The sequence below is a fragment of the Rhinopithecus bieti genome, unplaced genomic scaffold (genome assembly GCF_001698545.2).
Source record: "Rhinopithecus bieti isolate Rb0 unplaced genomic scaffold, ASM169854v2 scaffold_5153, whole genome shotgun sequence".
NCBI lineage: Eukaryota > Metazoa > Chordata > Mammalia > Primates > Cercopithecidae > Rhinopithecus > Rhinopithecus bieti.
In genome coordinates, this window is record NW_016804751.1 from 401636 (window position 1) to 407890 (window position 6255).

The window sequence follows — 6255 nt, forward strand, 5'->3', positions numbered from 1 at the left end:
TGAATCCATTAGTCTAAGGAGCCCAGAAACACAGTGGGGGGATTCAGTCTACCTTCTGGTGTGAAGATTTTTACAACCAGTTCCCTCGCAGTAAAGAGCAACGTACTGCCTGCCACATACTCAAATAAAAGAAAAATCAGTATTTTAAATCTGATTGTTTTCCTGTACAGTAATAATGGAAAGAAGAAAACACTGCCGCAGTGCTGCTTGTCACACTCTGTTTGGTCTTCATATTTTCAATATGAGGTCAAATGACGGAGTCTTGAGTCATCCAGTGGCCTGGTTGATGACCAGTTCTTCTATCTAATGACTAATTTTGGCATTTAGCAAAAGGCTAAAAATATGCCTGTGATCATAGGCAGAATGCAGTTATTTTAAAAAAAGAGACTTTGGGGCCAGTTGCACAAAATTATAATGAAACCATGGTAATAACAGGCAATAGCTATAAGGGTTAAATCATAAATTATGAATATTTTAGGGCCGGGCACAGTGGCTCACGCTTGTAATCTCAGCACTTTGGGAGGCTGAGGAGAGTGGATCACCCGAGGTCAGGAGTTCAAGACCAGCCTGACCAACATGGAGAAACTCAATCTCTACTAAAAAATAAATATAAATAAATAAATAAATACAAAATTAGCTGGGCGTGGTAGTGCATGCCTGTAATCCCAGCTACTTGGGAGGCTGAGGCAGGAGAATCGCTTGAACCCGGGAGGGAGAGGCTGCTGTAAGCCGAGATCACGCCATTGCACTCCAGCCTGGGCAACAAAAGCGAAACTCCGTCTCAGAATATTTTAACATCAAGTTCTGACGTTAGTATGGCACTATATAGGGAGGTCTAAGTCCCCAACTGACCTATTTTTGTTAAATATAAATAAACATATTCAGGCCCTTATCTTTCCAACTTCTCTTTGGCATTTTCATTTGCCAAATATTTACTGGGCACCTGCTATATATCAGGCACTGTGCTAAGTCCAGAGGATGCAGAAGAGAACAAAGCAAATGCAGCACCCGCCATCTCAAAGTTTACATTCCTGCGTGAAGTCTGCAATGTGACAAATTTCTCCTAGGCTGCCAGGACACTACTCTGGAGTTTTTCCCCGCCTCCCTCATCACTCTGTCTCCTTCACTGGCTCCTTTTCTTTTGCTTTTCTCTTAAACACTGGTTGCCCCAATTTTCAGCCCTCTTCTCTTCTCCCTCAGTATTTTCCCAGAGAAATCTCCATTTATTCCCATTTTTGTATTTCATTTATATAGTAAAGTTACGTTTAGATCTAGATAGATATATAGATTACTATGTGCCAAGATCTGTTATAACCACATTACAAATATTAACTCATTTAATCCTTGTAACAACCATTTGAGGTGGATAGTATTATTTTACCCATTTTCCAGATGAGGACACCGAGTCACAAATTGGTTAAGAAGGTAGCAGAATTAGAGTTTAAACCAAGACAGACCATGACCTAGACCATTATGCTGTGCACACTCCCATATCTTCAATCTGTCACCTCTGTGTGGATGCCTCCCCAATGCAGATCATTAAGTTGTCATTTTCTATATTCAGTCTCATATTTTATAATGGCTGCTAGACATCTGTACCTGAACTTTCCTCACATAACTTAGAAACAATGTGTTTTCTAGTCTGAATGGTCGTGTCATCCCAAAATTATTGTGTTGAAATCTTAACCCCAAGATAATGGTATTAGAAAGTGAGGTCTTCTGCTCAAAACTGCTGCAGGTTTGCAGCTCCTGGTATCCGTGTCGGCGAATGGCCCTTCTTGCCTTGATCCACAGGGATGGGGAAGGGGATGTCATTAATATTTTGTTAATTAATACTGATTAATTAATCCAAAAAGAGTGAGGCCTTCTGGAAGGTGATAAAATCATGAGAGTGAATCTCATTAATGGGATTTGTGCCTTTACGGAAGAGACTCCAAAGAGCTGCCTTGCCCTTCTACCATGTGAGGACGTAGCATGAAGGGGCTGTCTATGCACCAGGAAACCTGTCCTCACCAGACACTGAATAGACTCATGTCTTGATCGTGGACTTCCCAGCCTCCACAACTGTGAGGCATACATTTCTGCTGTTTGTAAGCTATCTAGCTTATGGTATTTTGTTATAGCAGCCCAAATGGACTAAGACAGTACTCAACTTATCAAATTCCTTTTCTTTCATGCTCTCCATTATATGTTCAGGTCCTTAACAATATCCTCTTATAACAGCCTCCTAACAGGTCTCCTTAATCCAGCAGTTCTCAAAGTGTGATCCAAGGACATCTAAGAATTTTTGAGACCCTTTCAGGAGTTCACAAGATCAAAATTATTTTCATAACAATACTAAGATATTATTTGGCTTTTTTACTGTGTCGACTTTTGCACTAATGGTACAAAAAACAATGGGTGATAAAACTGCTGACAACTTAGCGTGAATAGAGCAGTGGAAGCAAACTATACTAGAATTTCGTTTTATTCGTCACCACCGTACACTCCCAGTTTAAATTCTAAGATGCCAGATTCACTAAAGAATATCTTTGATGAAGTAGTAAAATTATCGATTTTTCACAATATTGACTTGATTACACACCTTTTAAATATTCTGTGAGATGAAATAGGAAGTACACATAAAGCTCTTCTGATATACTGAAACAGTCCTTGTCTCAAAGAAAAGCAATTGTGTAGCTGTTTGAATTGTAAGTAGAAGTAGCCATTTTTTCAGAGAATGTTAGAAAAGGATAATATTCATACTAATTCGGATATTAGAAAAATTAGAATATTAGAAATCTCAACAAATATGATTTTTTGTATTATATATTGAAATGTGTCAACATTTGGAAGTTCTACATAACGTGGGGAACCAATATTTTCTAGATGACCAGTGCATTTGGTTACAAAACCATACATGGGTAAAAGGTTCATTCAAAATTCAATATAGACCAATGGATTTTAATCCATCATAGTAACAAATATGGTTTCAGATTCTACATTGCGACTAAGCATTGTGAAACTACCACTATTGTATTTTGGTTTACTAGCAAAGAATGTCAGATACGCTAAGCTTGTAGGTCCCAGCTATCACACAAACCCACTGCATGCAACCACTTGGGCCCCTTAGTATCCCCCTCCATAGGACTCAGAAAGCAAAGGTAACCAGTGCAAGAATGAAGTTCATACTGATTGCTGCACCATGAGTAATGACTCAAGAATTCTGTGTCTAATGCCAGCAACCTGAAATTGTAGAGATTAATGTTTTAGCTTATAAATGAGGTAAAATCTCAGGCTGTTCACAGTTCTTGACAGATAATGATGAGAAAATTGTTTAACTAAGTGAAGTGGTCATGTGAGGCAATCCTGGAAAATAGACTAGAATGATTAGAATAGAGATGGCCTAAGGAGTACGATTATCTACAGGTGATAGACAGCTACTGAAGGTGTTTTAGTACAAGTATAACACAGCAAAAGTGTTACCTTATTAAAATTAATCGGGAGTGATATGCTAACTACCAATGTAGAACTAGACAGAGTGCTTACAGTGAAGAAGGCATTGTGATAAGGCTTCTATTTAATCTCTGTTACAATTGAACAATGTAATTATAATAATCATTAACATTATATATATATATATATTGTGCTTGTTATGTGAACAACTTTAAATACATTAGTTCACTAAACGTGTAAATAACTTTATAAAGTAAATATTGTTATTGCCTATCTTAGTACAGGTAGCTATAACAGAATGCCACAAGCTGGCTGGCTTTAACATCAAACATTTGTTGCTCACAGTTTTGGAGACTGTGAAGGCATCAGTTAACTCAGGTCTAATGAGGGCACCCTTCTCAGTTTGTAAATAGCCGTGTTCTCCATGTATCCTCATGTGGTCTAAAGAGTGAACTTTAGTCTCTTTTTCTTATAAGGATACTAATCCTATTACTGAGGCGCCATTCTCATGACCTCATCTAAACCTAATTAACTCCCAAAGGCCCCACCTCCTAATACCATCCCACTGGAGGTTAGGATTTTAAAATATGAAATTTGGGAAGACATAAACATGTAGTCCACAATATCACCATTTTACAAATAAGGAAACTAAGGAATCTAAAGATAAAATATCTTGCTCAAATTCACAGCAAACCAAAAACAAGTAAATGGTAGAAGTAGGACTTGACTCTAGGAAGTCTTTCTCCCAGAGACTGTGTTCTCAACCATTATCCTATACTACACTATTCTTAGGTAAGGCATATGGATTCATTATACCCATTTTACAGCTATGCAAAGAAGTGTAGAAAAATTAGGTCACTTACCCAAGTCATAAATCCAGTACGTGTTGAAACTAGGAATATACTTCTAAATATAAAAAAGGAGAAGATTATATAGTCAATTATATAAATTTAATTAGTATCCTTATTTTGGTTCTTTTCAACTAATCTTTTCGTGGTCTGATGTAGAGGGATTCCTTTGGAGATTGTTACATGAACAGCATGACTCAGATTCCATGGAACTTGCAGTCATAATCTAATGACCAAAATAGGAAAATGAGGTAAGCAACGCCCTATAGGATGAAACCATTTAACTTTGAACTCTGACTGAGAATGACAGGAACCCAACTCAAAACTCAGTGTCAGCAACAACCGGAACCATGGCCTCACTTCTCTCTCTCTCTCTCTGTTCTCTCTCTGCCATCTCTGCTTCTCTCTGTCCATTGACATCATTCTTACGATTTGTTCATAAAGCTGAAACTATGTCTATCATCATCCCCAGACTCACATCTTACTAGCTTCACCACCACCAAGAGAAAAAAAAAAAAAATTCCCTGGTTCCAGCTCAACAATACCCAGGAAAAGATGCTGTTTGGCCTGACTTGAGGCTTTCTTTCATTTTATGACCAATCCCTGTGCACAGTAAGGTAATCTACTAGTATAACCTAGGTCCCTTGTCTATCCCTGGATGGGGACAAGCTTGTGGAGTGTACAAAGAACAAGTCAGGAAACAATGATTGATAGTCCCTTCTACAACCACGTTACAGTAATTGGAGAAAAGCTGTTCCCACTCAACCAAAAAAAAAAAAAAAAAAAACAGGGGGGAAAGTGGGATAGTGATCTCAGGCAAACAGAAGCAATAGAGCTTCACAATATCTGAACAGGGACTCTCTATTTGGCTTTGGCACCTTTTACATCGGAAGCACATTTTGAAATTCAGTACATAATTCAGTTCGGTACAAGGCTGGGTTTCTTTGCTTTATTTATTGATATCTTGAGTTCCCTCACTGAGTAACTCAATGAGACAATAATTTTCTTGGGGATGGGGACTGAATTCACACATTTTTTAGGTATTTTTGTACACTTAGTAAATTCCCATTGAAAAAAGTCCAGCCAACTTTCCTTGCCATGCTATAAATGTAAGAATGCTTGGTTTATGGCAGCAACAGTTTTAAGAAGCCTACCATTGTTTGGAATTCTTCCCCTGTGGTTCCCAGTTGCTCCCAAGGAGATGACCCCCACACCATTTTGTCTTCAAAATACTAACAGCTCACTGTTGAATCAAACAGGGCCAGCCTCAGCCAGAAAAAAAAAAAAGAAAGATAGATGTGAGAGCAGTAGTCTCCTAAAAGCTGAGCCTTGGCATTATATTATACTAACAGTGGACATTTAATTCAGCTACATTGAGCTACATTGAGCTGAATTAAATGTCCATTGAGTTCTGACTTTGTGGTAGTACTTAACATATTCCAGATTTTTTTTTTTTTTTTTTTTTTTTTTTTTTTTTTTTTTTTTTTTTTTTTTTTTTTTATTTTTTTGAGATGGAATCTTGCTCTGTTACCAAGCTGGAGAGCAGTGGCATGATCTCGGCCCACTGCAACCTCTGCCTCCTGGGTTCAAGTGATTCTCCTGCCTCAACCTCCCGAGTAGCTGGGGCTACAGGCACGTGCCACCACGCCCAGCTAATTTTTGTATTTTTAGTAGAAACGGACTTTCACCATGTTGGCCAGGATGGTCTCAATGTCTTGACCTCATGATCTGCCCCCAAAGTGGGCACCTTGGCCTCCCAAAGTGCTGGGATTACAGGCATGAGCCACCGCAGCCAGCCTTCAGATTTTTTAATGTTTGTGTTACATTCTTACCATGGCCATTTTTAAAACTTAAAATAATGTCTACTATTTTTTGACTTCTTGGTTAGGTGTTTCTATATATCTTAGCTAATTCAACCAAATTAAAGTTAGCATTTACACACACATACACACACACACACACACACACACAC